Below are 16,141 nucleotides of genomic sequence, written 5' to 3'. Positions count from 1 at the left end.
CTTATCCCATTACCTAACTGCAGGATCTTCAGCCACACTGACATTCTCATTGTTTGTCAAACAAGCATCCCTTGTTTCAGCCACTACTCCCTCTGCCTGGGCATCTTTTCTTCTGGATCTTCACCTGGCTTTCCTGGGCTCTGACATCACCTCCTCAGAGAAGTGTCCCCTGACTCTTGCATGAAATTAACACTGCGTTCCATCTTTTTACCATGCTTTTATGTCTTGTCCTAAGGTTTATTACAACCCAAAACTATAGCAGCCCTTTATTTATTTACTGAGAGTCTCTTCCACTTGGGCATTTTCTATTTGGTTCAAAGCTGTATTCCCAGTGCCTAGATTTATACCTGGTATGTAGTAGGTTCTCAATAAATATTTGTTGGATGAACTTATATATTTACCTCAAATGCCAAAAAAGACACTTGGGGGAGTCATTCCAGTCTTTCTCTCTCTTTTTTTTTTAGAGAGAGAGAACTTACAAGTGGGGGAGGGGCAAAGGGAGAGAGAGAGACAGAGAATCTGAAGTAGGTTCCATGCTCAGCAGGGCTTGATCCCACCACCCTGGGATCATGACCTGAGCAAAATTAAGAGTTGGATGCTCAACCAACTGAGCCACCCGGGAACCCATATTCCAGTCTTTTTCTGGAAGAAAAAGCTAGCTTTCTCAAGCCAGCTCCCCTCTCTTCCTTGATCACTGGTCGTTAGGTCCTCTAGAATCTGCTACTCGGTATCTCTTAAATCCCTCCCCTTGTCATACCTGGTCACCGCGGCATGGCTCAGTCATCTTCCGTAGTTCCACTGAAGCCACCTCTGAAGCCCGTCTTCCCAGCTTCTTCCCAGTGCTTCCCCACAGGACTTCCCAAGGGGTCTTTTCGAAACATAAATCCAATCGTGTCTCTCTTCTGTGTAACAGCCTTCGATGGCTACCATCACCTGAAGGAGGAAGTCAACGCTCCTTAGCTGGACACAAGCTGGAACTGGTTTACATTTGCAACCTTGTTTCGCGCTGTTGCCCTTTCCATACACACCGCATGCTTCTGTTGAACCAAAACTACCTGCAGTTGCCAAAGAGGCACATTCTTTTGCTTACGCTGTTCTCTCTACTTGACCATCCCTTTTTCTTCACCTAGCTAAGCGCTACTTATCCTTTGGAATTAAGCATAGTTACTGTTTGAGCGAGTCTTCTGATTTCTGTAAGCAGACGGAACTTTCTCCCGTGCCCTCAAAATACCATACCTGTGGGGCATTTCTTTTCTTTCCATCAATGCCTCATTTAGCCAAAAAATAAATTAATTCTTATTGTGCAACTGGTATACGCTAGGCACTATTCCAAGCACTAGGGATACAGCCGGGTGTGAAACAGACCAAATATTTGCTCTTAAGGCACAAAGGGAAGACTGACTGTGAACGTTAGTAAGACGCACAATATGGTTAGAGGCTGGTAAATGCGGAATGAAGTGATTCCAGGAAGAGGCACATGGGAGCTGCAGTATGGAACAGGACAATCAGGGAGGGCGTCACTGAAACGACACCTGAGTCAAGGCTGGGCGGAGGGGTGAGCCACGTGGATCTCTGGTGGATGAGCATTCCCGGCCCACAGAGTCGCAAGCGGAGAGCCACGCATGTGGGAGAGGGCTTGGCCTGCTTTAGAAAGAGCAAGAAGGCCAGCACGCGGGCAGCACCACCACCAAGGGGAAGAGGAGGAGGAGACGGGTCAGAGAATAGTGACAGAGCGCTTCGCAGAGACAGAGCACGATCTGACAGGTGCTTGAAGGGATCCCTCCGTCCGACGTGTGCAGAACAGAGAACACGGCTGGAGGCCTCTGGACCTGTCCACACGGAAGAGTGTGGTGGTTTCGTCCAGGATGGTTGTCTCCACTCGACTGGGAGTGACTTGAGAGCTGGGACTAAATCCCATATATGCCTTCAGCCCCAGCTGCTAGCGCATAACAACACGTAACACATAACACAGCAGGCCCTCAGAGGCATTGAATAAACGAAGGCACCAAGTGGTCCAATCAAGAAACTAGAGCCCCTGAAGTCAGCACTGTTTGTTTTCCCAGGGCCAGATTTTGCAGGATTTTGTTTCCAGTGGGCAAACTTTGTTTTCTGTTTTCCCTAATTAAATGGTCCGTAGGCCACATTTTGAGGACAGCGTGGGTGTTTGCAAGGAGGCCAGCGCAACCAAACTCTGATTGTGAAACTGTTTTTTAAATTATGTTTGGGCATTGGAAACACGTTTTGTTTTTTTTTTTTTTTAAATAGATAGATAGATAGATAGATGGATAGATGGATAGATGGATAGAAACTATCCATTCTCAAGGCTGGCTGCCTTAGGTAATCAAACACCCTGAGAGCCTAGGGGCACCTTAGAATACAGTCACAACTTATTCAGAACCTAATTTAGGCCTCTGGCTGTCAAGATCCATCTTTCCAGTTCTAGTTTAAATATCAAAAAAGAAAAGACATTTCAAAAAAGATCCCCAAACAATATTTACATCAAGTAGTTAAGAAAGATTAATGAATATATGAATGATTTTTTTGGTAACGTTTATTTATTTTTGAGAAGAGAGAGAACATGAGCGGGGGTGGAGAGAGAAAGAGGGAGACACAGAATCTGAAACAGGCTCCAGGCTCTGAGCTCTCAGCACAGAGCCCGACGCGGGGCTCGAACTCACAGACCGCGAGATCATGACCCAAGCCGAAGTCGGATGCTCAACTGACTGAGCCACCCAGGCGCCCCTGAATGAATTTTTTTTTTTTTTTTAAGAAAGGGAAATATACAGTGAGTTGTTGGGGGGCTGAGTAGTGAGTTGTGTCTTAAGCTCACTGTAAGATTGGGTGATAATTTGGCCTTCCAGCGTTGTAAGGCCTCAGTGAGATGATGTACTTAAAACGTCCAGCACCAAGCTTACCATAGTGTGACAATTCCCCTGGCCCATTTGCCACAGTCCAGAATGTTCCTCATCCATCAGACCTCTCACAAATGACAAGATCACTTTTCTTTTTTTCTTTTCTGAAAGAGAGAGGGTGCAAGTGAGGGAGGGGCAGAGAGTGAGAGAAAATCCCAGGAGGAGCAGAGGGAGGGAGAGAGAGAGGGGAAGAGAGAGAGAAGCAGGGCTCAACCGAAGTGGTGCTCGTGTTCACCCGATGTAGGACTCCAACTCATGAACCGTGAGATCGTGCGTGACCTGAGCCGAAGTCAGATGCTTAATGACTGAACCACCCAGGCGCCCTAGAAGATCACTTTTCTAATCTGGTAATAAGCAGGGTGGCAACGTGACTTTTGTGGGCCTCTTCCTGATAATAATGTCCACCTTAGGGGCTCCTGGGTGGCTCAGTCGGTTGAGCGTCCAACTTCGGCTCAGCTCATGATCTTGCAGTCCATGAGTTCCAGCCTTGCGTCGGGCTCTGTGCTGACAGCTCGGATTCGGCTTCGGCTTCTGTGTCCTTCCCTCTCTGACCCCGCCGCCCCCCCACACTCTGTCTCTGTCTCTCAAACATAAACATTAAAAAAAAAAATGAAGTCCAACTTAAAAATTATTTTTGGTATAACTTTAAATACTTCAACATTTTATTTATGTGTTATTTTAAGCAAAATTTTCTGGTTCTTTTTTTCTGCTGAAAAAAAAGAATTTTCTGGTTCTTTTTTTCTGCTGCGAGGCCAAAATAAAAGCATTTTTAATCCTAAGAGTCTATGTTTCCCTTCTGATTTTAAAAGTAATGAAAACATTTTTTGTGGGTCCTGAAGGGTATCCTGGGCCCCAGGTGCTGTGCCTAATGGATGAGTGGCCCAGGGAGAAAGAGAAAAGGGGGAGCTGCTGGAAATTCCTTGAAAAAAGGGGTCTCCATTCTATGGGAAGTTTACTCGTCCCCCAAATGGGTTTCCTCAGCTCCCTGACCCTCCAATCCCTTCTAGAGGGCTGGTGAGAGAAGGGACAATATCAGATTTGTCCCCTGAAACTAAAGGAAAACAAAGAGGCAGTCTGTGGCAGGGTCGGTAAATGTTGGCTAATGTGGACCAGAGCTCGGGCTTCGTCTCACAAGGAAATTAACTATTCCCAGGCACGCCCTCCCAGGCCCAGTGTAAATCGTGCCCTTGGGCCATCAGTAATGAGTGCCGAGCAGCCCCTCCAGAGTGGCCAGGAAACCACGCCCCCCACCCCCAACTCAGGGGCCTCCAGTCACTCACTGCTCAGGGGGGCCAACGCAAAGATCTGTAAACCACCAAAAAGGCTGAGCCTGCTTTTGGGGATAGGTAATTCTTGGACCGCTGGGGAATGTTGAAAGAGATTAATTGGCCAACGGGAGGGGGGCTGGGGGGTCCTCTACCCATTTTTCCTGCAAGTCTGGGCTATCCTCAGCATCTCTAGGGAATGTCATCAATTAGTGTTTCAGTGGAGAGACAGTTTGGACAGAAGGTTCTGGGACTGAGCTAACCATGGTAACCTTCTTTTCAACCTTCCCAAAGGTCTCTGCAGGTCTCTTCTTACCCTGGAGGATGAGCCCTGGTGACTCACTAACATTCTTCTTAACTACCCTCTTTTCCCCGTATCTGGGGGACAGAACGGAAAATAGGTTGTTCTAATAGCTCATCTTGCCTTTTTTTTTTTTTAATTTTTTTTTTTTAATATTTATTTGTTTTTGAGACAGAGAGAGACAGAGCATGAACAGGGGAGGGTCAGAGAGAGGGAGACACAGAATCTGAAACAGGCTCCAGGCTCTGAGCTGTCAGCACAGAGCCCGACGCGGGGCTTGAACTCACAGCCCTCACGGACCGCGAGATCGTGACCTGAGCTGAAGTCGGCCGCTTAACCGACTGAGCCACCCAGGCGCCCCTCATCTTGCCTTTTAATTTCAGCTCCTTTGTCAGTTTTTCAACAGTAGGTACAATACCAATTCATTCATTCATTCATTCATTCATTCATTCATTCAATAAGTGTTTATGGAGGACCTACTACATACCAAGCACTATTCTGGGCACCTAAAATACGGCAACAAACAAAATAAAGAGTCCTACCTTTGTGGAGCTGACATTCTAGAGGGGGAATACAGACAAGAAACAATAACAACACTGTAGCTCATCATCTCTAAGATGGCTGTAATATAAGATACACCATTATTCCATGTGCCACTGAAGAAAGGTAGAAAGGATGCTACCTTTACCATTATGGTTATAAAACACATCCTGATTTCATGCATGTTACAGTGTGAAAAACAACCACACAGCTTAGAATGGATGAGGTGTCGTAAATAAATCATACAGCACGTTAGAAGGCGATTATGAGGGAAAAAAGTGGAACAGGCAAAGGAGGTTTGGGAGGGGCAACATGGAGCTGACTTGAAAGAGACAGGGCCCTTACATTTTTAAGGCTTCATTTGTCATCGCAATTTCAGGCTTACAATAAAATGGACAGAAAGGTACAGAGATTTACCACGTGCCTCCCACACCACCCCCCCCTCCATGTGCATAGCCTTCCCAGATACCAACACCACTCACCACAGTGGTACATTTGTTCCAAGGATGAACCTACATGGATACATCCTAATCGTCCAAAGTCCATGGTTTACCTCAGGGCTCACTCTGGGTGGTTTACATTCTGTGGGTTTCGGCAAATGTTTAATGGCGTGTGTCCACCATTATAATATCACACAGAGTAGTTTCACTGCCTTAGAAATCCCCTGTGCCTTGCCTATTCCTCCCTATTCCCTGTCCCACCCCTGGAAACCCTTGATCTTTTTATTCTCTCCACAGTTTTGCCTTTTCCAGAATGTCATAGAGTTGAAATTATACACTATATAGCCTTTCAATTTGGCTTCTTTCACTTAGTAATACGCATTTACATTTCCTCCATGTGTTTTCATGGCTCGATAGCTCATTCTTTTTAACACCGAATAATATGCCGCAGACTATTTTAAAAAAACCGCTTTATTGAGGTATAGTTTACGTACCATGAAGCACAATTCATTTTCATAAATTTAGATTTACAAAGCTATGCAAACATTATCATAATCCACATATCTTTTTTTTTATTGTGGTAGGAACACTGCAGATGAGATTTACCCTATTAACGGTTTTCAAATGTACTATACAGGTAGTGTTGACTGCAGGTACCATGTTGGACAGCAAATCTCCAGAATTTATTCATCTTGTATTAAGTGAAATTTTATATTTATTGAATAGCAACTCCTTGTTGCCACCCCTCCTCAGCCCCTGGAAACCATCATTCTGCTCTCTCTCTGAGTTTGACCACTTTAATACTTCATGTACGTGGTATCATGTCATATTTGTCCTTCTGTGGCTGGCTTATTTCACTTAGCATAATGTCCTCAAGGTTCACCCACGTTATTGCATATTGCAGGATTGCCTTCCTTTTTAAGGCCGTATAATATTCCACTGTATGCGTTAACCCCATTTTCTTTATCCATTCACCCATCAATGGACATTTAGATTGTGTTCCCATCTTGGCCATTGTCAATAACACTGCAATGAACACGAGAGTGTAAATATCTCCTCAAGATCCTGATCTCAATTCATTTGAATAAATACCCAGAAGTGAGATTGCTGGATCATGTGGTAATTCTATTGTTAATTTTCTTTTTTTTCTTCTTAATGTTTATTTATTTTTGGGAGGGGGGGACAGAGGAACCGAAGTGGGCTGAACTCACGAGCCTGAAACAAGGCTTGAACTCACGAACCATGAGATCGTGACCTGAGCCGAAGTCGGCTACCCAACTGACTGGGCAGCTCAACCAAGTGAGCCACCTAGGCACCCCTCTATTGTTAATTTTCTGAGAAACCACCATACTGTCTTCCATAGTGGGTGCACCATTTTACATTCCCACCAATGGTGTGCAGGACTCCCAATTTCTTTACATTCTTGCCATTATGTGTTATATATAAATACATATGTGTATATATATATATATATATATATAGTCATATATATATATATATATATATAGTCATATATATATATATATATATATAGTCCCCTAACAGGTGTGAGTTGATGTCTCATTATGGTTTTGATTTGCATTTCCTTAATGATTAGTGATGTTGAGCGTCTTTTCATGTACCAGCTGGAAGAGTGACTGTTTATGGAATAACCTTGAGCTCCGTGAAGGCAGAGATCATTGTATTTACCACTCTGTTCCCACTGTTAAAGTGGGACACGTGGTATCTGACACACGGTCAAGAAATATTTTATGCAAAAAAAATATTTTTTTAATGAGTAAACCGCTATATGCCAGATACTCCACAGATATTGCTTCTAAATTCTTATAAATGCTCAGAGGTAGGCATTATCATCCCCAGTTTACAGGTGATGAAACTAAGGCTTGGAAAGTTCAGGAACCTGCCTGAGGTCACACAGCCAGGCAGGAAGGATATAGGACTCAAACCCAGGTCTTTCTGATGTTAACAGACCCTTCCTCTTCACTGGCTTCTCTGCTTTTGTCCATTTTAATAGCCTGCCAGTACAAAAACCAGAGGCAAATTGGGACAGCAGGCAAGCAAGGCCCCTGGGTGAAAACCAGACTCACAGAGACCGGGATGAAACCTCCAGGGGCTGCAAACCCGGTCTAGGGCCTGGGAGACGCTGTGTTTTGCAGAGTGGTGAGCTATTTGGCTTAGTTACCTCAGATCTCAAGTCCTAGCTGCCTTCACTTTGAAATCTCTTACTTGAGTGAATTAAAAGCCCTTGCCTAAAAACGAGATGATTTTTTGCAAAAACACTTCCGCCTGTTAGTTTAACCCAAACTGGCAGCACGACTGTTAAAAATAAACCTACTTTGGGGAGGCTGGGTGGCTCAGTCAGTTAAGTGTCTGACTCTCGATTTCGGCTCAGGTCATGATCTCACAGTTGGTGAGACTGAGCCTCATGTTGGACTCCGTACTGATAGGGTGGAGCCTGTGTGGGATTCTCTCTCTCCGATCTCTCTCTCCCCCTCCTCTGCTCGCACTCTCTCAAAAATAAATAAATAAACTTAAAAGAGAATAAAAATAAATTTATTTTGGTATCTTACAAAGCGTAAGGCCAAATAATGATGGATGTGGAAGTCTACCACGATCTTTCTAGGTGACTTTGCAAGACACCCTACGTATAGAAAAACATCTTGGGGTAAAACCTGTTAAGCCAACATTGGCTTAATTCAAAATTGCAACTAATTTGAAACAACTGCTTTTTCCGTAGCCAACCGGCTAGCCTAGTGTTCTTCAATGCAAACACCAGAAAATCTAAAATCAAAGTCAATTTGTCCCCCAAGAAAGCTATGTTTCATATTAACAAGGCTCTACTGGAAGTCACTCAGGCAATGAGCTGGGGTCTCTGTCACTACCCCAAAGTGGGAGGAGTGCCTGTGTCTAGGCAAAGTCCTGAAAGACTTGAAATTTTGCTTTCAGACATGAGGGTATAATTAAACTTGGTCTAAATGAACCAACCTTTGGGGAAGTCCAGGCAGAGATCAGAGTTTACAAGTTTGAAGCCCCGTTTGTTGTTGTGTTTCACTCGTAACTTGCTCGGAGGAATACTCAGAATGGGTCCTATGAATAAGCAGCCCATTCTTTTTCATTGCAGTATTGTATGAGATTACCAACATTTGTTTATCTAGTTTTGTCCTGATGGGCATTTGGTTCTAGTTTTGTATTGTAAGTGACGTAGTAACTATCAGCCAGGGTATAATGTGGTAGCATCGTGGACAGAATGGGATTCCCCCAAATTCACGTGTTAAAGCACTAACCTCCAGTGTGGCTGTACTGGGAGATAGAGCCTTTATAGAAGGAATTAAGGTTAAATGACTTCATAAGGATGGGGCTCTGACCTGATAGGATTAGTGTTCACATAAGAAGAGACACCAAAGAGGCACCTGGGTGCCTCAGTCTGTTAAGCGGCCGACTCTTGATCTAGGCTCAGGTCACGAGCTCACGGTTGGTGGGATCGAACCCCGCATTGGGCTCTGCGCCTGCTTGGGATTCTCTCTCCCAATCTCTCTCTCTCTCTCTCTCTCTCTCTCTCTCTCTGCCCCTCCCCCACTGGTGCGCATGCTCTCTCGCTCTCTCTCTCTCTCAAAATAAACTTAAAAAAAAAAAAAAAAAGAAGAAGAGACACAAGAGAGCTTGCTCCCTCCACATGCACAAAGAAGTCTGTGAACTCACAGCGAGAAGGCAGTCAGGAAAAGCGTTCTCACCAGAACCAGACTGTGCTGACACCCTGTCTCAGACGTCCAGCCTCCAGAACTGTGTGGAATCGATTTCTGTTGTTGAAGCCACCCAGTCGGTGGTGTTTTGTAATGGCAGCCTTAGCAGACTAAGACAGGTAGATTGGGCATAAGCAAATTACAGACTAGAAAGGGACACATAGGGACTTTTCACACAAGGGTGATGGAAATAGTCTGTATCTTGATCTGAGTTGTAGTTTACATGGGTGGATACAGAGGTAAACAGATTCATCAAACTGTCCATTTGAGATTGGTACATGTTCGTGTATGTAAATTTTACCTATTCTTTTTTTTTTTTTTAACATTTTATTTATTTTTGAGAGAGAGAGAGAGAGACAGAGCACAAGCAGGGGAGAGGCAGAGAGAGAGGGAACACAGAATCCAAAGCAGGCTCCAGGCTCTGAGCTGTCAGCGCAGAGCCTGACGCGGGGCTCGAACTCACAAACTGTGAGATCATGACCTGAGCCGAAGTTGGACGCTTAACCGACTGAGCCACCCAGGGGCCCCAAATTTTACCACCTTCTGGGTGGCTCATAAACAACAGGAAGCTAATTCTCACAGTTCGGGGGACCGGACGGGTGCCCGCAGGGTGGGGTGAGGGCCCTTTTCTGGGTTGCAGACTTCTTGCGTTGTCTTCACATGGCGGAAAGGGCCAGGATCTCTCTGGAACCTCTTGTATAAAGGGCACGAATCCCATTCAGGAGGGCTCCACCCTCTGACTTGGGCACCTCCTGAAGGCCCCATCTCCCAGTACCATCACCTTTGGGGGTTAGGATTTCCACATATGAATGACTTTTGGAGGGACACAAACATTCAGACCACAGCACCAAGGGAATCTGGGCTTCAAACAGATAAGATAGTCTTAACGCCTTTGAGCCAGCCTGGTGTGAGGGGAATGAACGCATATTATTCAGCTCTTATGCATTTATATACATTTTTGCACGTAATAAACAACTCTGGGGATTTTGCAACTTGCTCTAGATTAAGCAGCCATCAAGTGGCAGATCTGGATTCAGACCCACGTCTGCTGACCTCAGGCCGCGCGCCTTTCCCTCACCACACTAGATCTGAAAGTGAACCCGCTCAGCTCAGGGAGTGTGCAGGAAGGACACCCCGAGGTTGCGGAGTGGCCGGGGAGCCTGGGGCAGGGGAGGGGCAACGCTCTGGGCACAGAGCCCGAGTCACCGCCTCCGGGGAACAACCCTGCCATGCTGCCCTGTAGGAAGGGAGCTGAAGACACTGGAAGGAGCAGGCAGCACGGAAGCTAATGGCTCCAAGAGAAGAGCCAAACAAACAGCTGGGCAGCCTGGCCAAGAACAACAGGAAGCTCCCAGCCGCACCCCTGCTCACTGCAGCCTGGCCTGCAGACCCAGGGTTATTTTCTCCAAAGGGCTTTCTGCAGATGTTACATAAACAAAACCTCCATTGACTCCAGTTCTGGGGCTGGCCTAAAATAGCCCACGGGCATTCCGAGGGCCCCAGCTTCTCTGCAACCCCTGAAGGTCCCCAGTGTGGACGAGCTGCTTCCCTCCACGGCCATACTTGCGGACCTCACCGTGCAGCATCCCCAGAACATACCCCCTAGTGTTTACTCTCCCAGACAGGTCAGACACAAGGCATCCCTCTAAGACCTTTGATGGCTCCCGGGCCGAAGGACATGTCTCCTGTCACCAGCGAGGCCGGAAGCAGGCTCTGAGGGACAGCTGGGCTGGCCAGCAGGAGGCATGAGATGGGCCGGCTGGGTGTCTCTTTCTCTCCTGTTCTTTGCAGGATGGAGTTTGTGTGAGATCCCAAGAGCAAACTTTCCAGGAAAGAGCACAAGTCTCCTTTGTCAGGGTTTCTTTTTGAGCTGGATTTGGTGATTAAACACCCGGCCCCTAACTCTCCCTGTGAGGTCCTATAAGTTTCCTTGACCCCATTCATACCTCATCTTCATTTTGCAGAAAACCATTCCATTTGTGAACATCTGGAGATTCACAGATCTGGGGCACAGCGTGGGGTCACCCTGCCTGGGCTTCACCCCTTCCACACAGGCCCCGGAAAACCTATTATAATCTTTCCCCCGCTGGCCGCCTGCACTGCCCCCAGAATCTTAACTCATAAAAATAACAAAAACAACATCTACAGTTTGGGGGAAAAAAAATATTTATGTTAAACATGTACTATGTGCCTGATAGCATGATAAGCATGTAATGTTTTATTTTATCTAATTCCCGTTGAAGAGTCCTATGAGCGAGATACAATTAGTATCTCCGGATTACGGAAAAGTAAACCACAGTTTAGAGTAGTTATAGGACCTGTCAGAGATTTGGCAGAGGTGGAACACCGACGCCAGTCTGTTGGGCTGCTTTTCATGTCTTAACCTCTGCGTCCCAAGTCCCTGAAAAAAAAAGTCAGTCGGAAAAAAAAAAAAAAAAAGTCAGTCGGTCTTACAGAACCTCCTTTCCGCAGTCTTCCTTCTTTCAACGTCTAAGCGACTATACCTGTTACTGACGTAATTGGACGTATGCTTTTGAACAAGTAATTATCCAACCAGTATTTCTGAGTACATTTTCTGGACCAGAGGCTACTCAAGTCTATACAAGGCCAAAAACAAAAACCAAAACCAAAACCCAAAAAACAACAGTATGATGTGTAATAGGTGAATATTTAGCTCTTACTTTATTAACAGCTGTGCTTTAGTCATGAGAGTGTCTTACATACTCCTCCAAGTTGGAGATCCTCAAACCGGGTCTCCAGCCAGAACCCAGAAGGTCCGCAGCCTACAGGAGGGAGGGTGGGAAGCGGCGGGAGTGGGTGGAGAGCTGACAGCGACCTCACAGGACCCACAGGAGATGTCTGCACTCAGGCTGAGGGGCCCGGGCCAGGCTGTGGAGATACAGTGGGGATGCTGATGGAACCTGCAAAACACCGGCATTCTGAGGAATTTGGTTCGCTCCGGTGGCCTTTGTGGGGCTGCTCGGTTCTGGGGGCTTTACTAAGATAACTGCCAGGCCTGAGGCAGCTTTGCCTGCAGACCAAGCCAAAGCCTTCACTTATTTCTGGAAAAAAAAAAAAGCCCTACGTCTCTGGGTTCCCACTGTTTTATTCTTTATTCATGTGTTTTGTCCATGCATCCCAGAAACATTTCTTGAACACCTACTATGTACTAGGCACTAGGGATCTTGAGATGCATCAGAAAAATGCAGTATAGTCTTGCCTTCCCGGAGTTCAGGCTCTCATGCAGGAGGCGAAAAAAAATAATTATGGTGCAGAATGATAAGGGAAGTCATAGATGTAACCGCAAGCTTCGAAAGCCCAGGGTGGAGCTCCTGACTCCGTCTTTGTGGGAGGTCCTGGCAATGTGTGTGAGTGTGCCCACGTGTGCCCGTGGTGCCTGCACAGAGGGAAGGAGGGTGAGGATACACAGAGGCTTCCAGAGGAGATGGTTGGTGGACACTTTCTTTCTCCTGATGGGTCCTTCACTGGAGTATCACTCCTGGGCTCTTGCCAGCCCTTTATTCATCTCCCCAGGGGAGGAGGGAGGACTTATCCGATCACTGAGTTCAGGAATCGTGACAGTGTGACTCAGTCATTTCCTGGTGGGGACCCTTCCGTTCTGCTCCTCTGTGCCATGAACTGTACAGAGGCAGGGCTTTGCCGGGAAGTTGCTGCTTGCGGTTGGGTGAGTACGTTCAGCACAGGAGGAGAGACTGGAAAGCCTACTTGGCTTGGATGTGTCAAGCCACATTCTCCAGCTCAGCTTTTATTACGACTGTCATTTTGATCTCCATTTGCCTGACTCCTGGGACAGGGAAGAAAGGTGCTATTAATTGTATTCCCTCAACCCCTGACACGGACGCTTACATTAAGATGCGGACATAAAGGAGTGTGCGACTGGGTAGATTCGCCACTGTGGCTCACCTGAGAGCAATCTTCACTCCATGTGCTGAACTCGGACCAGGATGGCCCCGGGCTGTGTAGAGAGAGGATACACATTCGCAGGGACTTTCACAACCTCCTCCCCTGCTTTAGAACTTCCTGTTGACCTAGAACTGCAGCCAGAGAAGGAGAGCATACAGGATGGAGTCTGGATTGTCCTTTTGTAAGAGTATGTAACAGTTCTGCAAAGGTCACAGTCGTCGGTCCAAGCCTGGAGCTCCCACTGAGGTCCAGATGAGATTCTCGGGATAGCTGCCTGCTTTCCTTTTGGCCTCTTTGTTTTGGAAGGGCCACTTTTGTAAATATGTTTTGGCTTGCCTTTCTGGAACACCTTTGCCCTGTTGTCCCTCATGCGTGTCTACTTCCTGTAGAAATGAACTTGAGATCATACTTGTGCCTAGAAGAAAATGCTGTAACCATATTATCCCTTGACTCTTAGAAGACCAGTCAGAATTCCTGCCTCTTTTTTCTCAGATGTCAAGTTACTGAAATGCAAAGTGGGATCTAAGGTGCCAGACCACTCATAGAGGATTGGCAAAACCTCCAAGGGCACCCTCAGTATTCTCACATCAGGCAAGAGCCGTTCCTTGTTGATTCTATCAGCTGTTTCCTCAACAGGGAACTGGGTCGGGTCCTTTTCTCCTACGGTTTTAGGACACGAAAACTTCAGGGTGACTAATAGCCCAGTAGAGGGAGCTGCATTAAACGAATTGCCCAAGCTGAACAGTAAAATGCTTGCAACCAGCCAAGCAGGTGGCTCCGTGTGTACTTTGGAAGCCCCATCTATCAGGGGAGTGGTTGCCTATTCAAAAGCTCTGAGCCAGAGCTTTTGCAAAGCTTTTGCGAGGTGGTATCTTGGGTTTTATGGGCTGCCCAGAATTATGCCTCTTGCTTCCATCCACAGTACTTGGTTTTGGCTCAACATGACAGTTGCCACAATTAGACAGGCTCATAGACTCCATAGGCAGGTCCCGGCTTTAGCGCGGTAAGGGAGACGCACAATTCTGCTGACCTTGCCCTCACACACCAGGCAGGGTTGTGTTCACAGTCTCCAGAGATAGATCCTATGTCAGAGAAACCTTTAGTGGAGAGGGTGTCTTGGTGACAGGCTTAGAGTAGTGATGCATTCATAGGAGAATCTTGCAAAAATGTTTGGAGCTTGTGTTCACCCAACCCACCTAGCTTCCTGCGGGGTCTAGGGATAGGCTAAATTCAGATCTGGAGCAGCCCTTGGTAAAGACTTCTGAATAAACCTCTGCAACCAAGACAGTTAAGAAAGGTGGAAAATATCAGGCCCAAGCAATATGGGTGTATTTGGATTCACACGAGAACTAGCAAAATGGACAGTGGGTCATGAAAGATACCTATGGCAGAGACAGGAAAGCTGAGGCAACTGGCATCTTTGAGGACCCACGGTTGCTCACAGGTTAAAAGTACAAGCAAATCTTTTGGGGAATAAGAAGGAAACAGGACGACACACAAGGGCGATATGTGAGAAGACTTGACCATGTGCGTTGGTTTGCTAGGACTACCATAATCAAACACTACAAACTGGGTGGTTTAAGAAGCAGAAACTTATTGTCTCATGGTCTTGGAGGCTGCAAGCCAAGATCAAGATGTTGGCAGGGTTGGTTTCCTCGGAGACCTCTTGCCTTGGCTGGCAGAGGACCACCCTGTGGCATCGCTACACGGTTGTCCCTTTGTGCACTGGCCCCCGCGTGTATTTCTCCCCTTATAAGGACACAAGTCATGTTAGACTAGGGCCTACCCTCACAGCGTCACTGTAACCTCACGCGTCACCTCCTTAAACACCTGACCTCCAAACACGATCACAGTCTGAGGTAGTAAGGGTTGCGGCTTCAACACATAAATTTGGCGGGGTTGGGGGTGGGGGGGGGGACACAATTCAGCTCATAAGACCATGCATGTCTATGACAAGGAAAGTGTACTGATTACTGGAAATAATGCTAGTTATTATAATAGATAAATCTCAAGTCTTAAGGTTTAACACAAAACATTTATTGCTCACATCAGAGCAATGTGATCCCATCCCAGAGCCTGTGGGATGAGTGGACAAAAGGCAGTCATTTAGGGACCTAGCTGCCATCTTCAACATATGCCATGTCCGAGGACACTGTGGGGAGAGACGGTAGGAGCAAAGCGTGAAAAAGGCACACGGCTCTTAGTGGTCTTGACCCAGAAGTGACACTCCACTTCCACTGACATTCCATCAACAACAGCTAGTCTTAACATGCCCACCCAGGTGAAAGGGGCCTGAGAAATGTGGTTTGTGTCTGAGCCCAAGAGGGGGAGTGAGCTAGTCAGTCACTGCCATGAGAATAAAGCAAGTCTGGCCAGTCTCAAGTCTAAAGATGGGCCAGCTGTTCTCAGGACTGGTCACCAGGTACTAGAGAGTCAGGCAAACGTGCCTAAGGATAAAGGCACTAAGGGACCCATCAAGGTTCCCAAGGCCACAACGAACCTTGGTCAAGAGTGGTGCTCCCCACCCTTGTCATGTCATGGCACACAGAGAAAGAGATGATTCTTATACTCTCTATTAGACTGTGGGTGAGGCATTCAAGTTCAGAGGTTCAGGAGGCTCCAACTTGAACCTCTGATGGCCAGGAGGCCACCTGACCATCACTGATGTCTGAGGATCATATACCAGTAACCTGTTTGGAACACAGTGATATGCTGTGCCTTACTAGAGAGAAAGTTGTGGTTTAGAGAGCAAAGCAAGGGAAATGTACATCCGAATGTGTAATCCGTGAAGACTAAAACCTACTGTCGCCATCATGGGGTAAAACCAGAAAGGGAAGCCAAGTGTTGCAGAAGCCAGGGGAACAGAATTACCCTGAAGGACTCTACCAGATGATGAAGTGCTGGGACCACAGACTGTCCCTTCATCTACAATCCACATTCAGAGTGGGAGGGTCCCTCCTGGTGAGGAGGGCTAGTGAGTTACACTATCAATTATGTTGTATTTTTAGCAACTTTTCTT

This window comes from Panthera tigris, chromosome B1, assembly GCF_018350195.1.
Source record: "Panthera tigris isolate Pti1 chromosome B1, P.tigris_Pti1_mat1.1, whole genome shotgun sequence".
In the NCBI taxonomy this organism is placed as follows: domain Eukaryota; kingdom Metazoa; phylum Chordata; class Mammalia; order Carnivora; family Felidae; genus Panthera; species Panthera tigris.
This window is presented reverse-complemented; position numbering follows the sequence as displayed.